Source organism: Dendrobates tinctorius, unplaced genomic scaffold, assembly GCF_039654945.1.
Source record: "Dendrobates tinctorius isolate UK_male_01 unplaced genomic scaffold, ASM3965494v1 ptg000008l, whole genome shotgun sequence".
Taxonomy (NCBI): Eukaryota; Metazoa; Chordata; class Amphibia; order Anura; family Dendrobatidae; genus Dendrobates; species Dendrobates tinctorius.
In genome coordinates this window covers 14,538,284-14,562,137 of record NW_027361676.1, presented here as the reverse complement: position 1 = coordinate 14,562,137, position 23,854 = coordinate 14,538,284, and the positions used below count along the sequence as shown (strand labels likewise).

Here is a 23,854-nt window from a genome sequence, read left to right as displayed (position 1 = left end):
GAGTTAAATGCACATATAAATAGTTTGGAGTGAAATCCTGCTGACAGATTCTCTTTAATAAATATATGTAGCATTTTTTTTAATTTGTGTGTTATTTTTAAATTAATGGAAATATTACAATTTAACTTGCCCACAGTAAATGGCTTCCCCTCTACTGAACATCTCCGGGAAAGAACATAAAAAGTTCAAAAGTCCTGAAGATAAAAGCAAAGTAGAAATTTGTATTCTGAAGAGCGGCCTTGTGTGCTCTATATTCATTTAGGGAATAAAAAGCAGCATAGCGGCTATTTAGTCATGGCGAGCCTGGAATCCGGCTACTGAAATACAGCCGACGAGCTCACATTTCTACCCACAGAAGGTTATTCATTGACTGAATAGTGAAAAATAAAAGGGCATATTACATTTTATTGTATAATAATCCCCAAGAAGGACATGAAAACTGCAGTATTTTTGGTTACTCCAGTATTCTTTTGAACTTTTCTTAAACAACTAATGACCCCTACTTCACTGTTGGGCACCAGAGCTCATCTTCTTTGAGGGACAGTGGCATAGCATGGGTAGTCAGTCCTTTGGGCAAGGCAAGTATTTTGTGCCCCCTACCCCAAGAACCTTTACCATTCCAAGTACCGTACCTTCCACCTTAGTCTGAGTGCCCAAAATCCAGAACTAGCAGCACTTTGGATGTTCGATGCATCCAAAGCGCTGCCTTAAATTGAGCCCAGGTGATTCCTCATGTGTTCTCTGAACCGTGCGGATTTACCGCGTCCAATACATTCTATTGATGCAATATTTCTCCGCAAGAGATATCGATGTGCTGCGGTCTCAAAAGACTCGCCGCATGTCCGTCTCTGCAGGTGATCCGCGGGCGTCTGTGGACGCAGAGTGGGCATAGGATTTCTTGAAATCCCATCCACTATTCAGTAACATCTGGCCACTACGGGTTTGATACTGTATAAGAACCCAGGGTCCAACTCGCAGCAATTCCAGATCGTGGTCACATACCCTTAATCCCCAAGCACATTTTTTTTTTTAAAAATAGTAATGCAAAGCATAATGAAAATTAAACAATGGAGAGAGCCAGATTCTCACACATGGCCTTCACCTTTCTTAAGTGCTAACTGGGGGTAAAGGGGACTTCCATTATTTACATGGGTTTAGGACCCACTATCTTAGGTAGTTATGGCATATAACTGATTGATTATGGGGTCCATGTGGATTCCCCCCCCCCCTTTCTAAAATCTGACAAAAAGGATCCCAGTGGGGTCCCTTTGTTTTTGTTTCCATTACTAATGCAGCAGAACCTTTTTGCACATGAATTCCGGTTGTCTTGCCAGTTCCTCAGAATGTTGGCCCAGAGATGTCTGGCAGTGGCTCTCTCAGAAAAAAACAGGAGTTCTCAGAAAAGTTAGCACTCCTATATATAGGAGAGACAGGCAAAATAGTTGCTGGCTGAAGTCACATTATGAGAGGTTTAAGGGCAACCCATCACCAGCAAAATCTCTAATAACCAGCAGTTATGGGCTTAATCTGCAGGTTAGTAGCGTTACTAACCCGCCCGGCACCTGCACGTAACCAAACGATGTGGGGAGAGAATGAGCTTTATTCCCCTGGCCACAATGCAGAACCAATGTCAGTCAGTGCTGTTGGTGCGGTTACAGCAGCTCTGACTGAACCAGTGTCGGCGCCACTTCCATGACTGAAACCAAATGCTGCCGAAAGAATAAAGTTGATTTTCTCCCTGAAGCATTCGGCTAAGTACGGGTGCCAGACAGGTTAGTAACGCTACTAACCTGCAAATTAACGGCATTTTTTGCTGACGACAGGTTTCCTTTAAGGCAATACAAATTTACATGTTAATTAAAATTGCAGCCTTCACACACTATACGGTACGTAGACCGCTCCTGTGATTCCTAGACAGATTGCTCTGCATAAGACATGGATAAATGCAACAGACAGAGATTGCTTTTGCTGGTGTCCATCCACGGATAAAATTCAGCTCTGCCAGAGATTCACTGGGAGAGAGAAGGGATCTAATTTTATGAATTACACAAACCCATCTGTTACACATATAAGGGTCATTTAAAGGTGTATCATTGCCATCTGGAATCAGAAGCACACTGCACAATTCTGTGCACATGTATTCCTGCACTTCCAGTGTACAGTAATCATCTACAGAAAGCCATCTCTGACCTTTGCCGCATTTCTAGGTACTGTTACTATCATGGTCATATTATGTATTGGTGAAGGATGAATCACATTAAATAGGTTGTCCAACCCCGAAATCCCAAAACAATTTTAAAGCTAATCTGTGCTGTAATGCGATATGCAACACCCCAATAAATGTTGTTTTTTAGTTTCTGCCTTTTGTTCCTCCTGAATTTCACTTTATTCCCTGCACGTCTACCAAACTTGACAGCTCCCTATGGTTTATCTAATATTACAGCCAGAGCTGGCCCCGCCTCGCCTCAGTGTCCAGCACTGGCCTCTGCTCACTCATTGGTTGCCAATAGTGATGAGCGCGTATGCTCGTTACTCGAGATTTCCGAGCATGCTTGGGTGGTCTCCGAGTATTTTGGCGTGCTCGGAGATTTAGTTTGTGTCGCCACAGCTGCACGATTTGTGGCTGCACGATTTGCGGCTGCTAGACAGCCTGAATACATGTGGGCATTTCCTAACAAACAGGCAAAATCCCCAAATGTATTCAGGCTGTCCAGCAGCCACAAATCATGTAGCTGCCGCGACACAAACTAAATCTCCGAGCACGTCCAAAATACTCAGAGGACACCCGAGTAACGTGCATACTAACTTTTCACTAGCTGTCAGTAATCTGCCTAGCAGTGACCTCTCATCAATCCAGTATTGGAAATAACAGCACTATCTGGTCTGTTGAAAGTAGCACAATCACTACACTTCACATCCATAGTGGTGACAGAGCTTCATTTGTTACCACATCACATCCCCAGTGGTGACAGAGCTTCACATGTCTCCACATCACATCCACAGTGATGACAGAGCTTCACATGTCCCCACATCACATCCACAGTGGTGACAGAGCTTCACATGTCTCCACATCACATCCACAGTGGTGACAGAGCTTCACATGTCTCCACATCACATCCACAGTGGTGACAGAGCTTCACATGTCTCCACATCACATCCACAGTGGTGACAGAGCTTCACATGTCCCCACATCACATCCACAGTGGTGACAGAGCTTCACATGTCTCCACATCACATCCACAGTGGTGACAGAGCTTCACATGTCCCCACATCACATCCACAGTGGTGACAGAGCTTCACATGTCTCCACATCACATCCACAGTGGTGACAGAGCTTCACATGTCCCCACATCACATCCCCAGTGGTGACAGAGCTTCACATGTCTCCACATCACATCCACAGTGATGACAGAGCTTCACATGTCCCCACATCACATCCACAGTGGTGACAGAGCTTCACATGTCCCCACATCACATCCACAGTGGTGACAGAGCTTGACATGTCCCCACATCACATCCACAGTGGTGACAGAGCTTCACATGAGGACACATAACATATGAGTACTGTAAAGAGTCTATAATGATGTGTGTATATATCTACATATATACCACTTTTTATGGAGAGAGACTGGGATTTAATACAATTTAGGGAATCTGTCAACTGAAAAAATGCTATTAACCTGCAGATATGGGGTTAATCTGCTTGTTAATAATGTTCTGAACCTGTCCGGCGCCGTCACTTACAGCTCTGCTGCCTGGAGGAAATTAACTTTATTCCTCCCAGCAACTTTCCAGTTTCAGGCACGGGCTCAGTCACCAGCACTAGATGCAGCTGTCAGTGAGGGAGGCGCTGTTACAGCCACCGCTCTCTATGCACAGAATGGAGACTGAAACTGCACCAGAGTCGCCCACATGACTGTAACCAGAACGTTACTGTGAGGAATAAGTTACCGTAATTAATTTCCATCCGGCAGTGGAGCTCCAAGTGTCGGTGCTGGGCAGGTTCAGAACACCTTACTAACCTAGATATGGGGTTAATCTGTGGGTTGAGTTTTTTCACGTGAAAGGTTCGCTTTAAAAGGTAAAAAAAAAAATAAAGTGTGCAAGGGTCAGGACAACTTCATTTATTGTTGGTTAATTTACCTGTAGTTAAAATTTCCAACCAAAGTTGAAAAGACGGCTTTGCCATAATCCATTCATCTTTGTTCAATAAGTTGGCTTGTTCAAGCCGTGTAGTATAGGCTTCACTAAGGGCAGGGTACATGTAATGTATATGCTCTCAACTGAGAGAATCGGGTCTATTATGCAAATCAGAGCTTGATCATAGCATGACCTGATTCTCTCCGTTCTGTCAGTCCGTGGAAATCTGACTGCACACAAATGTCATCGGAGTGCAGTCCAGTGTTTTCCATGGACTCTTTGGTTGAGTGCGATCTGAATATCGAATCAAACTAGGACATGGTACAGCCCCATAGAATAACACTGGCCCGAGTGCGATCTGATGTTTTGTCAGATTGCACTTGGACTGATAATACAGTAGTCTGCACAAACCCTAAAGGTGGAAGTATAAGCTCTAAATTCTGCCTCTTATGACCACTTTAGCTTTTCTCAAAACAGTAAAGGGTCACCTTTTTGTGTCATCAATGACAACCCTTCAACCCTACTGCAGTAGTTCCTTAAAGGTGTGATCTTTTGTAAGGATGGCTGGCAGCCTCCATACAATGTCCCAGCCCCTGGGGAGCAAGTCCACCAGTGACACAGAGCGCGGCATGGCCTGAGATCATCAAGTCCAATATGGTCCACATTTACAACCCCATTTGGCAAGATGTCACTTGTAAGGATATAGTCTATGTGCAGCCAACTACTGGTAGATTTTCTGTAATCTGGGTTTCTAATTCTCTAAGCAACCGGCATATGGTCGCAAACACCCTAAAGACAATCCTATCAGAGGGAAGCAAGGAAGGAGAGTAACTTGAAAGCCTTTTCTATCCTCAATAGGAGAAAGAACTGTGTTTAGATCTCCTCTTGCTGTCAGGATACGCTGGGAGTTGTAGTTTCAAAGCAGCTGGCGCATGGAAGGTTGCCGATCATCCCTGATCTAGATTCTTAGAAATCCCATTAACAATGTGACATCTGGCCACTGCCTATGGCAAACACAATCAGGTTTAGAGTGGATCCGATAGAGAGCGAGGATAATAGAAAGACTTAGGCCATCTTCCAACTCGGCAGATTTTGATGCATATTTCACCCTTTGAAACAAAGAAAAATCATTGGCTGAATAGGACATTCACTGGAATGGGATGTAAATTACAGAACTCAGAAATGTCCACTAATTACAGTATATACCGTAACTGCGGGTGTTCCGCTTTATACATTGCTTACATAAGTCTTCAACCGAAGCGGATGTCAGCTGATTGGTGGGGGATCAAGCGCCCCCACCAATCTCATAATGATGACTTATCCTATGGACATGGAAGCAGGTTACTAGGATGCTACACAGACAAGAACAAGGCAGAAGTAACCAGCTTAATGGGTCGCCCCGTCGCTGGCTTCACCCAGGGTTGTGGGGTACTCGATACCGGGCTGGTGTCAGGGGGATGATGTGTCACAGCAGCGGTGACCCAGTCCGTGGCCCTGGGCCCCAATATCAATGGCGGTGGTGTTTGGTTGTAATGTAAAGTTCGTGACGCCACCTGTGGTATTTGGCAAGTAAGATGGTAAGCCAGCGCTGCTTGCAGATCCACTGGGACTGATGGTGTGATGCAGCTAAGATGGTGTAGCTCCCCACAGGTGGAGCTGTAGTCCCAGGGCAGTGTATAGGTGCGATGGAGTAGTAGGGGCACAGAATGGTGTAGATGTTGATACCCCCAATGTAGCGGTGCTGATGCGGGAATGAATGGAGGACACCAGGGCTTGCAGTTTCAAAGCTTTACTCACAGTTCGTAGTGCACACAGGTGCCCACTTCGGTACCGTGCCCTCCGGGACAGAGGCCCAGCCAACCTCCAGGCAAGATATGGCTCTCCCCGCCAGCACCCCTCCAACATGTGCCTTTGCTGAACGACTCCTCTATAGCGCCTATTGGTGTGAAGAGCTCCAGCACCTTGGTTCTCTGAAGTTCCTCCTGTCAGATGTTCCTAACAACTCTCTCACTTGTATGACAGACAGCTGTAGCCTGCTTCGGGGACTCCCTTCTGCTGAATCCCGGCTCTCTATCCGTTTCGCTGTTGTGTCCCAAGTCTTGGATGGGAGTAGTGCATTTACAGCCAACTACTCCACCGGTGTCTGCTGCAGAACCATAAGTGTCCATACAACCTCGGGGACCGGGCCCCGGCCGTGCGCCGAGAACCTATAGGCAGGGTTCCTATCCAACCCACTCCTCCTCTCTGTTCTCCTTCCACTTCGTTCCGTACTTGTCTCTCTCTCTCTTATGGAAATGCAGGTTACAGTTCTACGTCTCTCTCTCTCTCGTTCTTCCAGGGACCCTCACTCCTGTCTGAGTGGCTTCCGTCCCGACTGACCTTCTGTCAGCCTGTCCTAACTCTTTCTGACAGCCCCCTAAGGGACTGACCTTGACTCCCCTCTGGGAGACTGACCTGTAATTCTATCTTTCCCAGTCTTTTTATACTAACTCCATCCACCTCCCAGCACATCTCGTGTTACGAAGCAGGGTTCCACGAAGGGTGCTCTGCTACCCCCAGCCTGAAGCTGCTAAGTGTCCCTGCTGAACTATCCTGTGTGTGGGATGCAGCTGTTCGAGTGTGGCAGGGAGTTCCCACCTTACCTGGATGGTGGGGCACTACACCTTAGGAGAAGGTGCAGTACCTCTGTGGCGACCGAGCCTCAGGGGTGCCACACTAACACGGATATACAGTAAGGAGAGGGGAATTTTGTAGCAAGCAAATTATTCAAGTATAGAATATTAAGAGTATACAAAATTAGCATAGATGGCAATCAGCACACAATAACACTTGCTGCAGTAATCATCCTCTTTGTCATAGTGCGACATTCACTACAATAAGAACACCACTAAAATGGTTCTCCAACACGGCTCACTTAAGTTCAGGCCCCAACGAGGGTCACCGATGTTTCCCGCTAGGCCGCAAGTCCTTCTATCAAAGTCAAATAAAGCTCTATGGGCCCTTCTCATACTGTCTATCCCCGTCATGTCTGCTGCACAGCACCAGACCAAACCCTGTAGCGTACTTTAACATTGGAAGCAACGGACGTCTACTTCTCAATTGTGGTCCGCATCCGGTCCTTGGTGCTTGACCTGTGACCGTCGTCTATTGGACCAGGATGGACAAGTGCTGAGCCTCGGATCTTCAATGGTGCAGTCTGGTTCATGGGTCTTGACTGCTGACGACAGTACCCCACTCACTAACTCACAACGCCCTGCTGGTTTAGCCCTCCAAGCACATACCAGCGTCTTGGCCGTGACGTCACTCTCCGCACACGTCCTGCTGGTTTCACTTATTGGCCCCAATCAGCTTCCCGCCTTGTCACTACGGCCTTTTATAATCGGAGAGCTGATTCACAGATGTCACCTGACACAGTGCTCCTTCTAGACCTGTCCTTCCCGAAACCCTCTGCCCTTCTCTTGGCTCCATTTGAGCAATAGATGGTGATTTCCAATCACAAATACTGCACAATGCTGGGGAATCTTATCTTCCACGTCACAGCCTCTTACAGAGAGGCCACAGAAGTGTTGATCATGGACTAACTCATTAATTTACAGAAGTTTCTACAACAAAATCTGTCTTGCGTGAATCCTCCCTTATGCTACCTTCATACAACCATTTGTATGGCATTAAGAAATTTATACAAAGAGGAACAAAGATAAAAGACAAAAAAAAAAAAAATAATAATTCTAAGGCCTCTTTTACACATCAGTATTTTTGATCAGTATTTCATCAGTAATTGTATGCCAAAACCAGGAGTGTCTCCAAAATAAGGAACAGGAGTCAGTCTTTCAATTATATTTTTTTCTCGGTAAGTTCCATTCCTGGCTTTGGCATCCAAAACTGATGCAAAATACTGACGTGTGAATGAGCCTTAAGGCTGGGTATGAGAGGGGAGTTGGAGAACGGAGAATAAAACCAAAATGATAATGCACTGGCTTGCACACCGATTATTGGATCAGTTGATCAGAACGGTTTGTTGAACACTTGAACATCAAACAGACTGTATATACGTTTTTCTGAACGAGCCCTAATTCTGGAGTCTACCCCCACCAGATTTCCCCGCAAACCATTAGGAATCCAAATCAAAGTTAAAATGAGTAACATGAAGATTTTGATGTGGATTTTGTAGCAGATTCACTATAGATTTCACCTATGCTTTAAAGGAGTAAAATCCAGTGTGGAATTATTTAGGGGTATGTGTGACACGAAGCCCTTTTCAAGCAGATTCCATCTAAAAAAAGCATAGCAGAAAATGAATATAGTGCACAGCAACGTTAAAAAGGTATTGCAGTGCACATGTTCAGCCCCTAGCCACTAAATTGAAAAACAAAGCAGGGATGCTGGCAGCAGAGCAATCGTGAAAAATGACAGCGAAGCCACTTCAGGAAAAATATTGCCGGTGTTTTCCTGAATCAGCTTGCCTAGAAAAACAAGGCCGAATGAAGACGTCATGCACACATACCCTAAAAGAGGAAAAACCTTCAGAAATGCTACCTTTTTGGAGTCTTAGTTCCTTACTAATTTTTGAAAGTTGTTTAGAAGAGACATTTTTTTTGTACCGTATATTTCACACAGTGCTTTGAACTTTTGACTAGACAGTGCCAAGTTTGGAGCATGTTCTACTGCAAAGTACATATCTATTTTATGCAGAGTTTTTCAAAATTTCATCTGCAAAAATAAAAACTCAACAAAATGCATTTTCTTTGATATGAATAGGAAGAGTATTCAAAGAGGTTTTAATGCTGATTTGAGTAGATCCAGTTAAAAAAATCCTCCTAAAAAACTGTGTGTGATTTTTGTAGGTGTTTAAGGAGTGGACACAAAACTGCTCACGAAAAAAAAGTCTTCCTACTTGTTTCTAGGGAAAAATGACTTGCTGTTTCTGTTTAGGCTTTTGAATGTCTTTGAAATGCTTCAGACGTTCAAAAATGCTTCAAACTAGGCAAAGTCCAATCAAAAGGCTGCAAAAAAAACCACAAGAAAAAAAACCCAGCAAAAACACTTGAAAAACTGTTCCAGGAAAATAAAAAAATAAAAAAACTCCTTAAAGAACAAGCAATTCCTGAAGCAATGTCACTAGAAAATGTGTGTTTTTTTTTATCAGACTCAGAAAGATTCAGTGTGAACATACCCTTAGGGTGAATTCCCATGACTGTATTGTAGGCCTCATTCAGCCATCCCGTCCTTTTCTCATGGACACAACATGTGCCCATTATAATCGGTGGGGCTACTCACAGAGACGGGTGGGTTTTTTCTGGCATCCCAGATGAAAGGGGCCAATACAAGTCTTCGGGCCCGTATTTAACATTGCAAAGTACAGGAGATGGTCGGTATCAAACCGTCAAAACAGACACACAAATCAAACACTCATCCCAAACACAGATGACACCAGCACCATTTTCTCATGTGTGCGTTTAAACACGGACGTGTGAACGAGGCCTTAAAGTCAGTTATGAGGCCAGAATGCCCACAGTTCTTCGGACCTGGACTCCCAGCTTCATAAGCACACATGAGGCTGTTAGTGGAGGTCTGGAGGGCTATGGCAGTGAACCGTACCCAGACTGTAGAATATAATCGTGACTGCACCTTTGGGGGGGGTGCAGCTGAAATTTCCGTTTATCGCGTTCAGGTGCATGCAAAGACCGACTAGACAAATCGACATTCACTGGACAGAGTCCAATTTAGCTTCTGTTCAGAAATATATTTTGGCTTTCTGTCTTTTTTTTGGCTTGGCATCCATCACAGCCTTCTTTCCTACCGTATGCGCTAAATGGAAGGAGAAAAAAATGCAGTGTGAAAAAAGCCTCCGAATGCAATACTCCACATGGTAAAGGCCCAAATAGCTCCTGGCGTTTAATGGGTTAAGGAGCACACATTTTAAGACATCTATGCAATACTGGAATTTCAGTCCAACGTTGCTTTACAAATCCCAATAAACCTTATTAATGCTACATCAATATTATGTAATACAAACATAATGTGTACCCAAAGAAATTCCGCAGGCTTCCCGGGGAATGCAGTGGAGCTGCCAAGAGCTTGTCATCTTGGGTAGGCCAGCTGCCTCCCACCCAAGCACATCACTGAGTCAGGATCCCAAGGTCAGGGGGCTGCTCTCACCATTCATTTCCAAGCTATTGTGACTAGGGAGGCTTCCAACAATCCCCTGTGCCTCCAGATTCAAGACAGGCAATTAAAAGAGGGAGGGGTGGCAGTCCCCGGTGAGGCCGCTTTTTGTTTGCAATGTTTCATAAAAATAAACCATATAGAAAATCCATCCCCGTACGTCCATACATCCACTCCCTCCACGGTATGGTCGGATGAAGGCTTTTACGCCCCCCCATCTACACATATCTCTATTAGACCAGACAGGCAGGTGCACTGACGAAAAACCCATTATCTATTAAAATTGCAATGTCACCCAAAAATCAGTAACCTACCCATCGTCGCAGAGAAATGCAGCCGTCAGCAATCAGCCAGTGCAGCAATCCTATCGGACATACGCCGTATGGAGAATCCCAGGGGATTCAGCATAACTATTGGGGCTACAAGAGACGCAGAGATGGGGCAGGGAAAAAGAATCACAGTACCAAAGCCATGTCCATAGCGGGGGACTCCATTAACGAGAGAGGTATAGCAGTGACGTACAGGGAAAACGAAGCCGCTGGAAGATAGACAGCAGATGTGTCGTCATCGGGTGAGGAGGGAAGAAAAAAAAATCAGTTCTGGGTCATCGATTCCATGGGAGTCCCCTCTAGGCTTCCTCGGTCTTGATTCAGATCATCTTTTACCTTTGGATGCTGGTACAGAAAGACTGCAGCAGCCTATGCAAAGCATTGTGGGATAGGGATGCAGCAGGCAGGAGAGAGGAGATTCGCTGTTTCCCACCCTTCAGCATCAATCAGCTGAGTGAGGGAGATGGGTGGGCTAGCCAGGGACGGGGAGGGGGCCATTACAGGATCAGCACAAGGAGCTGAGTCAAGGAACAATACCCACACAAGTTCACCTAAAGGAACACATTTTAGAAGCTACAAGCCACACAAAGAACGCTTAAAAAAAAGGATTGAAACGGTCCAGCGGCAGCAGATCTATCACAGATGGCAAGCTTTGAAACCATTAAGGCTACGTTCACACAAAGAGTTTTTGATGCTGCATATTTCCGCTGTGTCAAAAACGCAGTGTCTTACATTTCCAGCAAAGTGGACGGAATTTATAGAAATCTCCTGCCCCTGTGCTTCTTCTTAATGCAGCGTAAACTGCCTGCGCCCGCGTTTCTTATCCGCAGCATGTCAATTTCTCCTGCGGGTACGCTGAGTTCCCGCACAGATTTTCCCCATAGACTTACATTGGATGAGGTAAAAAAAACGCAATGCATTTTGAGTGCGTTCCTAAGAAAGCGCATTAAAACACTGCACGTAATCCGCACATAAGGGTATGTGCCCACGATCAGGAACAGTAGTATTTTGGACACAACGGATTTTCGCTGCATCTAAAAAGCTGCGTTCTAATTACCGCCCTTGTGTTTAGTACATGCGGATTTACAGGATGTGATGACATTATACTGTTCAAAATACACAGCGTCTGCTACAGAAACCGACATGCTGCGGCCAATAATCCCGCACCGTGGCTGAGTTTATGCAGGGTAAGTAGGAGCACAGTGGTCCTGGGATGTCTATAAATCAATAGATTTGTATCAATAAAGATTTGTTAAAGCCAAATACCAGGATGTATCAATAACAAAGCAGCTTTATTTAAAGCAAAACACCCCAAAAAGAGACAAAAACGTGACAAAAACGCATAGTAAAGAAAGACACACAACAACGCCAATAGGAACCTAATTTAAATAATAGGTGAAGAAATCTGGAATTTAACCTGAGGTATAAGATTATAAAATCACGGCCCAGCAATTAAGACTTCATTCAGACATCTGTATATGTCAGTCTGAGTATTGATGCTGATTTTCAGACTGGCCACAAGTCTCCTGACCCAAACGCAACAGCCTCATAGACTGTCACTCCTGATCTCATTATAGAAGCAGGTCACACACACCAAATTGCCACTAAAATGCAGATTTCCCCCTATGCATGGCACAGGGTCACATCCCTGGTGAAAGTCTGCAGCGTAAGGTCAAATAAAGACAGCCATCTATCACGGTCTGAGAGCAGAATTTCATCAGGGATGTGACCCTTTAAAATCTTTAGTGGAAAATTTGGATGTGTGACCTGTTTCTAAAATGTCTGGGGCTACAGAGTGACTATGGCCACAACACAGGCTAGGCAGACAAGGATCACTGTATGCTGTTGCTACACTGCAGCGAAAGGAAAGTGGATGGGTGTGTGCACACGCTGCTGATTCTGCTGCGGATCCGCAGCGGTTTTGGCCCTGCGGATCCGCAGCAGTTTTTGCTGCGGTGTACAGTACCATTATATTCTATGGAAATCAAAAACCGCAGTACACAAAGTGCAGATTTGCTGCGGTTTTAAAACCGCAGCATGTCACTTCTTTGTGCGGAATCCGCAGCGGTTTTACACCTGCTCCATTGTAGAGGTGTCAAACTGCAGGGCTAAACCGCAGACTAATCCGCAAATAAACCACAGGTCTTTTGACCTGCGGATTTTGCAGAATCCGCAGCGTGTGCACACACCCAAAGGGGTTGCATTGTCACCTCTATGATACGACGACCAGTCAGTCACAAAAAGATGGAACCGGTTTTGTGACTAGCTTGTCGCGGTTGTGCCTGTGCGTCGCACTGTGGCCCCTATTCAGCTGCAGGATACTGTCACAGCGTCATCGGTCATGTCTCAAATGATTCAAGATGTACAGCTATACATGTATGTTATATATAGCTTCACAGCTGTTATAAAGGGAATATATTCTCATATTCTCTTTCTTCACAGCTGTTATGAGGGCACATATTCGCATATCTTCCGTGGCTGGCCATAAAGCCATGTTCCCCCAGAGATTGGTGCATAAAACAGATAATAAAGTGAAGGTGAATGGCAGATATATGCATATCACTTATATTGGTTTGTTTTTGGGCATAACTGAGTATCTGGGGCTTTTTGCATTGTGTAAACTTCCACCAATACATATAGACAAAGTCAATGCAATGGCGAAAATAAAATCCTTCACACAAATGTCTAAACATTTATATAGTCAATTAAAAATATATATATGAAATTTGTTTATAGTGAATAATTTCAGCGCAACTATTTATATCTAAAGCAGAATCTAAAGGGCCGCGCTGGTTTAATGACTTATTAGAAGGAGTAATCGGAGAGTTCATGAATAAGATCTTTGCAGTCATTTTACAGAGCAGAATTTATTCATTAATAAATGGGGTTTTTTTGCATCTGATTTGGTGTAATCTCTTTTAATACATCCCTATGAAGGTCACTGACTACTTCTATAGTCCTGAAATTGAAATATGTAGCTACTATAGGTGGTTTTCTGACCTGTGCTTGTCAGGCACATTGCGCATGAACTGAGGAGAATCTATATTGCGCCTGACGGAGGGTTAAATACACCAAGACCCCCACAATAATGTGTGCCAGGTGGAAAAAACTACATTGAAACAAAATCGTGATAGGCTTTCTTTGCTCAAATACTGTAGGTCAAACACCTGCAATTCATGCCAGCCAACTGCTCTTCCTCCAGACTTCCAATACACATGCACACTCAGATTGCCTGAGCATGCATACACTTTAAATAAGGGGGTGAGGATAAGTTTCTGCCAAGCCTTGTCAGCAGAATATTTCCATAATAATCTTTTTTAATAATCTTTATTTTTAAATAGCGCTAACATATTCCGCAGCGCTTTACAGTTTGCACACATTTTCATCACTGTCCCCGATGGGGGCTCACAATCTAAATCAGAACAGTTCAACATGTCCAGTCCTTCCATCATTGGGGGGAGTACTGCAAGGCTCCCATACATAAAAGATAATTGGCTGGTTTCGATTTTGTTGCTGATATGATTATGGGATTTAGGGTAGGGCTACATGGCAAAAATCGCAGATCTAGTGATTTCCCATGGTGTTGTATTGTGTCCTGCAACTGCGACACAGAGTTGCACATGTGTAGAAAGTCGAACGTAACTCACATAGACTTCGATGCAATTCACTTGTGATTGTGGCTTCCATGCAACGTATCTGTGATTTGACCGTTTACAGCAAAATCACAACTCTAAACCAACTTGTAGAGAAGTTGCACAGACATAATTGTTCGTGTGACACGTGTTGTAGTGTAGCCCTAAACTAATGAAAACACAGCCAAGAGTAAAGAATGAGTTAAGGTGAACCTGTCATCAGGATTTTGCAAAGTAAACCACAGGCATTGTCACGTTGACGCTGTTTGGCCGGGGCCCCACTAGCCAATCCCATCCGATGTGAGAGCATCAGATGCGATATGCTAATGACCCTCAGTTCCTTCTCTGCTGGGAGCCGAGAGTCAGTGCTCTGTGCTCTGATCATCTGACATGAGAGAATCACAACACAGCTGGGGAGGAGGCTAAGAAATTAATTTCTTCATCTCCTCAGCTGCCAGCGTAGGCGGGAATCGCGCTGCACTCGGGTGATATCCGAGTGCAGTGCGATGTTTCACACACACTCATAAACTTATATCGGTGAGTAAGATCTGAATTTGTCATGCAATCGTGATCCAATCGGAGTAGGAAAAAAAATCGCCATTGAGAACCGAACAATAGGATTAAATTGGTATGAATGCAATGCAATATAATTTATTCGTCTGATTTAATCGCAAGTGGGAGCGAGCCCTTACAATGGCTAAAATGATACCTGGGTTGAAGAAATCCGTCTTGTAGTTGTTGTTTGATCTTTACTTGCAGTTTTCAGTTAATGAGATTCTCGTGCTTTGGGGTGGCCTGTGGGTGTGACTTTTTTGGTGATTTGGCTCTATGTCATCCTTGAGGACTTAATTGACAGGTCAGTGAACCTTCAGTGACCTGCTTCCTATTTTAAATAACTGCACTTGTGAGGTCAATATTGCAGTTTAAAAAAAAAAAATGGCACGCAATAGCATCTATCCCTTGCTGATAGATGCTACTGTGCATGTGCTGCCACTATTTTGCTGGAGCCAAAAAATGTTTCGCTCCAACAAAACGTCGCCGTCAGCTGGACCATTTTGCAGTAGTTAATTTTTTTTTTTTTTTTTTAACACCACAATATTAACTGCACAATCACAGTATTTAAGATAGGAGGCAGGTCATTGAAGGTTCACCTACCTATCATTTAAGCTCACAAGGGTGACAATGAGCCAAAGCACCAAAAAAAGATTCGCCCACAGGCCACCCCGAAGCATGAGAATCCTCATTAACTAAAAACTGCAAACAAAGATTACAACAACCACAAGACGGATTTCTTCAAAACAAGCTATCAATTTAATCAGTATATCGGCGCCAACCTGACAATGCTTGTAGCATAACTTAGCAAAATCTTGATGATAGGTTCGCTTTAAACAAAAAAAAAATAAAAATCCTACAATGTCACTACAAAGTTCACCTCCTGTAGTAATCAGTTGCCATACATCATTCACATAACCACTGCAGCCAATCACAACCATGATATGTGATTATCGGCTAGGTAGGCTAGGAGAAAGTGTTTTTCCCAGAAAACTGGTGTAAAACACTTTTAAAACTAATTAAATGTTTTAACAATGCCGAATTGTGCAAATGTTTGGTGATTTTTGGCATTATCACAGAAGTTTGAAGAAGCGCCATCAAAATGAGTACAGCTAGGGAGGGATAGGGAGTGGCTATGCAAACTCATCAAATATAATGTAGGCATTATGTACACCCAAAAAACTACCAGTAGAATTTCTGGTGAGGAGCATGATAAGCATTGAGGAGCATTGAGAAGATAATGAATTTTCATTAAGTGGTCTTTTAATGAATTCTAAGACATGGACCATCAGGAGGGTAATACATGGCATTATCATGCATTTATATTCCTCTCCAGAAGGGTTAAATAGCAGGAAAGGTTCCTGTCAAGTTTTTCCCGCTATTGCATAGAGGGAATAGAAAGTAAGGATTGGCTATACCTATTAGGCCGGTTTCACACGTCAGTGGCTCCGGTACATGCAGTGATAGTTTTGTCACGTACCGGAGACACTGACACACGTAGACACATTAACATGAATGGTTCTCTGCACATGTCAGCGTGTTTTCACGGACACATGGTCCGTGTGCAAAACACGGAGACATGTCAGTGTTTGTGGGAGCGCGCGGTCCGCAAAACGTGCTGAACACGGCACACGGAGAACAGTTCACACTGTCCTCTGTGTTAACGAATGGCAGCAGGGGCTGAAGTGGCTACTGTAAGGGCTGTTCCCCTGCGGCTGGTGCTGAGCGCGGCTGTTATTCTTCTCTCCTGCTCTGCCGGCAACAGCGAGCAGGAGAGAAAGAATGAATGAAAACCCGATGTGGAGTTCCCCCTCCGTTTGTGAACCAACCCGGCAAAACTCACAGCTGGGGGCTGCTATTCTCAGGCTGGTAAGTGTAGTATTTTATACTTTGATTTACTAATTTATACATTAACAAACCCACTTTTCTTGGTACTCTGGGTTGAAGTTCCCCTTTCTTTTTGTGATTTACTACAGGGCAAGTGGGAAGAACCCGACAAAGCTCCAGAATAGGTGCATCTAATAGATGCGCCTTTTCTGGGCAGCTGCGGGCTGCTGTTATTAGGCTGGGGGGGGGCAAGATCAATGGCCCCTTACCAGCCTGAGAATAGCAGCCCCCAGCTGTGAGTTTTGCCGGGTTGGTTCACAAACCCAAGATGGGTTTTCATTCATTCTTTCTCTCCTGTTCGCTGTTGCCGGCAGAGCAGGAGAGAAGAATCATAGCGGCGTTCAGCACCAGCCGCCGGGGAACAGCGCTTACTGTAGCGCTTCTTCCCAGGCAGCCGTCTGTGTGGTCCTGATGTGGCACATGTGCGGCACACGGTTGCCACACGGATGTACCACGTATCCACACGGATAGCTCTGGTACCGTTTTTTCCGGTACCGGAATTATCTGGACGTGTTAGACTGCCCTTAGGCAGTCAGCGGCACTGATAGGGCAAATTATTAGTAAATATGGGGAGCTTAAGTCATAAGAGGGCTGCGCCCCCGGGTCTTTGGCAGTCTTCCTTCGATGCAATATCAGAAGTGTTGCCCACTCTCCCTCCCTATTGATTTTGTATTTGTCACAGCGTGTGGGTCAGTCGTACATGGAACTGAATGGACAAGGGGTATTGTAAAAGGTAAACGGGCTTGAGCTTTGACTAAGCCGAGGTTTTGGCTATAAGTAGATTATTGCATGATTTGTTTTATGGCTATCTACCTGTTAAAGGTTTCAAAGGCCATGGTCAAACTTTTTCCACTAGGTCAAAGTGTTCTGTTTATTTACTATGTATCTTTGGATTAGGCCGGGGTCACACTAAGGCCTCTTTCACACTTCAGTTTTTTGTGTCAGTTAAAATCCGCCAAAAAGGTGGACAAGCGGATCCGTTCTTAACTGATGTGAACGGATGCCATAGGATCCGTTTTTTGACGGATCCGCAAAATGAGGAAGGAACCGCTGGCCGGGGAGAGAGAGAGGAGAGAGAGAGAGACACCTGGTGCGTATTTCTCGCAAGTCACATGTGTGGTCCGTGTGTAATCCGTATTTTTTGCACACCCATAGACTTGCATTGGCGTACCTACGGCCGTAATACGCTGACAATCGCAGCATGCTGAGATTGGCACGGACCGTAGAATACAGATGAGAAATATACGGCTGGTGGGAGGGACCTCATAGAGAATCATTGGTCCGTGTCTAATGCGTGCTTTTAGCGCCTCTCACTCGGCCGTATTCCTCGCCAGTGTGACCCCGGCCTAAGGGTAATATGCTGTGTAATGCCATATGGCTAATCGTACTCCAGAGAGCCGTTCATTAAAACTGGTGTAGGCAACGCCAATCATAATCACTTGGCCCCATATTGTTTGCCGCTCGTATATGCTGAGGAGTTATGCGCCTGACAATGGCCACTTTCAGGATGGATGCCAAGCCAAACCATCCGTCCACCTCGAGACCCATGGTATTCATTTCTTTGCCATTGCTGCCTGTATAATGAAACAACAAAACACTTAGGCAAACTGCTATAAAAAATGGTCAAAATTCATGGAGTTTTTTTACTAGTAAAAAAAATAACATTGAAAAAAAATTAGGGAAGAATCACTGCAGGACTTACCCATGTCAAGGACATTATTTTCTGCCATGAACTTTGGCCAAACTAAACAAAAGTACAGATTCTAAGGTTTCTGTTATGTGCACCGTGAGAAAGCGCTGAGTGTACAGCTGATGTTAGACAGCTACATAAAAATGTCATCTAAACAAAAGGGTCAAATGCTTGACATTTATGTTTGTCCATGCAAGTGGAATCCCAGCCAGAAAGCTACAGCAATTGCTTATTTTAGGTAAAATATGGCCATGTCCATCAGGCTCTATTGACCATGGAGTATTATGGCTCTGACTGAGAGCTGTATATTTAGCACCACAACTGGGAAAAAAACATTCCTCATGTGGTGGTGTAGGTAGGTCCCTTTTTCCACCGCAGACTTGAGACAGAGGCTGATGTGCGTTCAACAGGTCCTCTTTATTGGCCGTCCTCTCAACGACCCACAGCACCTGCTCGACTCCGCACACAGGCCCGGGTACCTTCACTTCCTTTCTTTTCCTAATTGACGTCCCTCACGACTCTTTCACTGTGGCTGCCCTAGGCATACCACCACAGCGCTTCACCCGTCTGATTCCGTCCGTTTGTGGTACCCCAGGCTGTCTCTGTTCTGCGGCTCCTCCTGTCAGGGCCACCCCCCTGTCTTCCTCCTCAGTCCCTGCTGGAGCTTGTTCTCTGTCCGTCTCCTCCTTCTGTCTCTTCTTCCTTTAAGCTCCTCTCCCCGGACTGACTCTTCTGGAACTCTCTACAACTATTTATTCCCCTCCCTGGGAATTCCCCTCTAGAGCTCCTGTAACCCCGCCCCCCATGACTGTGTGGTTTCCTAGCCTTAAGCTGATGTAAAGCCCTTTTCTCAGTGCTCTCTGCTCCCATCTTGTGGCCAAACTGCAGTACTACACCTGCTTCTGTTTCTGCTGTCCTTGGCCTCCCCCTAGTGGCAAAACCCAGTACTTCACCATCCTTCTCCTCTGTCTAGCTATCTCCCACCTTCTTATACAACAGTCCATGTCCAGCACATTGTACATTAACTCTCCTGCTGCAGACAGGTCCATAGGTCAGTCCACTTCCCCTACAGTGGGCTCATTTAGTGTTCGCCATGTGATGGATGCAGGACTGCTGTAATTCTCAGAAATATGAGAAAATATCTAGTCTTACACCAATGTCCCACAGTTGCAGAAGAACATCAGCATACAGTAGGTGCCTCAACCCGTCCTGGTAAGGAGCCTATCTTTACTCCAAAATTATGATCACCAGAGAGTATGGTGTCCTTGTACTTTGTACAGTTACGAGGTTCACGAACTCCTTGCTGGTTTATGGACTCGTGTTGCATGAGATGTTAATGTTCAGTCTATGTAGGTCACAGTTACTTTTTAATTGGCAGCAAATAAGAATATAAATCCCAGATAGATTTCTAGCCTTGAAGAGCTTTTTAGGAAGTCGTACTGTGGGATGCTTAATTATTCATTGACATTGCTCCTGCAAAATGGATTACAGCAATTTGGTTTTGTTTTAGAAGATAAGTGTAAGTAGGCATACCATGTTATCTACAGGGAAACAGCAGAAGGAGTGACTTCACAGTGCTCTTTATCAGCAAAAATATTGAAAACCATGTCTTGTGTACCTGTATATTGCACAACCAACATAATCGGTCGCCTCCAACAGAAAAACACATTACGGTATATGGGAATGCAGTTTTTCTATTTGAGGAGGTTAATGGCCAGGTCTGGTCACTGCTCCTCCATCAGCAGTCAGAATAGGAGATCTGGTAATACTTATGTATTAGTAAGTGCCAATAAAGATAAAGTAACCAATCCCTTTAAGTAGTAATGCCACAATTACAACTTATTACCACAGTATTGATAGTAGGTATCTGATCACTAGAGTTTACATTGTTGGAACCTCCACAATCCAGTGAATACGATGACCAAAGCCATTGAGCTGAGATCTCACTCTGTGCATGCGACACCTTCAGCGCCATTTCCATGACGACCGCTGGAGGTCAATCTACGCATGCGCTGGCACCATTTTCATGAAGATCGCCACTAGCGAGAGCGCTGCCCACAGTTAGGATGGCGCCAGCCCAAAATTTAAATGAATGCATGATGATGAATTCAACAGAGGAGGCGGAGTGGCATGGCTGAGCCCTCTGAGCCAAACACCCTACCCACAGTTCCGCCCACAAGTTCTGCCCCAAAGGACCAAGGAAACTGAAATTTATCATGATTTATTGAGAACCAGGCTGCAGATTTTTACAGGAAAGCAATGTATTGAATCAGTATTACAGCCCCATTCTGCCCATACCTTTAGTTTAACATGGATGATCCTGATGACAAGTTCTCTTTAGGCCCCCTTCATATGTCAGTGTCTCCGATACGTGTGGTGATAGTTTTCACACATACCGGAGACACTTGCACATCTAGACCCATTTAAGTGAATGAGTATGCGGAAGGTCAGTGTGTTTCGACGGATCGTGTATCCGTGGGCAAAATGGCTGACATGTCCGTTTTTCAGCAGCAGCAGGGGCTGCAAAACATCCTGCACACGTGCACACTGATGACACATGGATGTAGCACTGGTCGTGCTGATCCCCGGAGCTGGGTGCTGGAGGAAGCTCACATCATTATCCCCTTCTTGCACTGAGATCAGCAAGAGCAGGGGAAATTGAAATAATGCATAGCGTCCCACGCCGTAATCCATCTGTGCCGGGTATTGAGGTGCGAGACTCGTGCGAGACTCGTGCGAGTTCCTTGCAAGTCTGACCCCGGCCTTAAGGTGAGTATAATGTGATTTTTTTATTTTATTCTTAATTTTACACTCTGTGTAGATAGTGGGGACTGAATACAACTCTCAATAGTGTCCCCTGCTATCCCTGATCGCAGGGAGAGTAGGTGACAATGATGTGAGCTGCTTCCATCACCCGTCAACTGAGAACAGAGCGAACTGTGCCAGCATTTCTCAGGTGCCGGTTCGTGTGATATTGATGCAGCACACGGTTGTCACACGTCTGTCAAATGTATGAAATACACAGACACGGATATCTCAGGTACTGTTTTCTCCAGTATCAGAAATATCAGGAGGTGTGAAGGAGGCCTGGGTGAGTATAATCTAAAGCCACCGTCAAACATAGCGAGATCGCTGCTGAGTCACAAGAATGCTGTAGATAAGCCCTGATGGCGGTGCAGCTGATACTCGAAAAATGGGGTGACAGATTCCCTTTAATGTTATGCATGATCTACACAAATCCATTGAAAAAGAAAGTGAAATCATTATAATGGGTAAAATAAAAATAAAAAACTAAAATAATGTTGTTGTATAAGTGTAAGCACCCTCTTATAATTAAGGATTTGGTTGATTTCAGAAATAGTCAAGCACCTTTAAACTCATGTAAAATATTAGTCAGTACATAGCTGCTATCATTTACAGTTATTCTGAATAACCCTACATAAAGTTTAGCTTTTCTAGTAGGATTTTCCTGACATTTTTCTTAGTTGCATTTTACAGAAAAAGTCATGACCCATAAACTGCTTTCAACACAGCAAAGGGATCTCATTGTTGAAAGTTATCAGTCAGTAGAAGGGTACAAAATTTTTTCCAAGGCATTATATATACCATGGAAGATAGTCATCAAAAAGTGGTTTTAAATTTGCCACAATAATAATAATAACAATAATGAAATCCCTGTGTAGACTTGTGATCTCCACTGTATGTTGAGGTTTTCCATGAAAAATAAGGATCATTTCTATTTTGCAACTCAAATGTTAAATGCAACAGAGGTCAAGTAGAGCAATAAAAACAATATGATGTAGAAGATAATTGGCCATAAAAGTGACAAGCAAATAATGATGGAAGCAGTCATTTACATGGTTAAGCCGGTTAGTGACACAGATGCGATCTGTGGATGTTGAATAACATTATGTCCATTACATGAATAAAGAAGTGGTTGGTAATTTGCATAATACTATAAACCTGTCTCTTTAATCCATGCAATAAAACTTTACAAGGATGGATGTAAATGTAGCTCATCACTTTAGAGAACAGCCAGTGCTCCATTTACCGTACATATAGTCACATTCCTAGTGCTACATAATATACAGTATTTATCCCATCTGATGGGAAAAACAGCCCTTAATCTAATCTTTCTTGTCAATGTGACGGAAATAATGGTGTAAGGGCCCCGTCACACATAGCGACTCACCAGCGATCCCGACAACGATATCAACGTGTCATGATCGCTGGTGAGCTGTCAAACAGAGAGCTTCACCAGTGATCAGGACCAGCGACGCTGAGCGCGCGGCGTCGCTATGTACTTTAGTTACAAGTGCGCTGATGCAGGGAGCTGGTAACTAAGGTACACATCGGGTTTCTAAGGGACGTGCGTCACTTAGAAACCCAATGTGTACCTTAGTTACCAGCTCCCTGCATCAGCGCACTTGTAACTAAGGTACACAGAGGGTTTCTAAGCACAGCGCAGTGCTTAGAAACCCTGCATTTACCTTAGTTACCAGCTGATGGCTGGTCTCCCACCTGTCACATGCAGCGATGCGTGCTGGCCAGCGGGAGACCAGCGACCAAAAAAATGTCCAGGGCTTTCCTACAGCGATCAGCGATACCGGCAGGGGGGCCGGTCGCTGATCGCTGTCACACACAGCGATCTCGCTGATGAGATCGCTGTTACGTCACAAAACTTGTGACTCACCAGTGATCTCGCTAGCGAGATCGCTATGTGTGACGGGGCCCTAACCTAAGGGTAGGTGGACATGACATCCTTGAAAAAGCTCAAAAGTGAAAATCAGCATTTCTATATAAAATTCTCAGTGGATCACAAACACTGGTTTGTTTTACCAAACTGATCCACAGGCTACTGAATTTTTTCACACAGACATTGATCTTCGGTGTGGAATTTTAAATCCACAGCATGTAATTTTCTCGCTATTGCAGTGGATCGGTACACAGCCAAAGACTTGTTGTTTTAATGTCATAGCTCTAACATTCACTTTCATTCTCTTACCTTTACTCAATATGTCTAATGTGCACAACATACGGTAAACGTATTTGGGATCTGTATGGAAAAAGGACATAAACTCGTATTTAACCTCTTCACTACCCAGCGATTTTCCTTTTTTTTTTGCATTTTAATTTTTTTCCTCCCTTTCTTTCAAGAGCCTTTTCATAGCTTTTTTTTATTTTTCTGGCCATATAGCCATATGAGGGCTTTCTTTTTTTTTTGTGAGACGAGTTGTACTTTTGAATGACACCATTCATTTCATCATATATTGTACTGAAAAACAGGAACAAAAATTTAAAGTGCATTGAGATTGCCAAAAAAGTGCAAATTCACAATTGTTTTGTTTGTTTTTTTTATTTACCATGTTTGCTGTATGGTAAAACTGACCTGGCAGTATGATTCCCCAGGTCAGTATGAGTACGCAGATACCAAACATGTATAGTTTTTGTTCTATTTA

General features: G+C 44.3%; 1 protein-coding gene across 6 annotated transcripts in view; it reads right to left on the bottom strand.

The window, feature by feature from the left end:
• Positions 1-23,854, bottom strand: part of TRIM2 (tripartite motif containing 2) — a 205,397-nt gene that overhangs the window by 74,978 nt on the left and 106,565 nt on the right. Inside the window, exon 1 of one of the 6 annotated variants that reach the window (XM_073576380.1) lies at positions 10,620-10,964. The exons of 2 other annotated variants lie outside the window; for them this stretch is intronic. The gene's annotated coding sequence lies outside the window, so the exon portion shown is untranslated. Of the gene's footprint in view, positions 1-10,167; positions 10,454-10,619; positions 10,965-23,854 lie in introns of those variants that run through there. 3 more of the 6 variants (XM_073576385.1, XM_073576381.1, XM_073576379.1) reach the window with 3 other exon arrangements.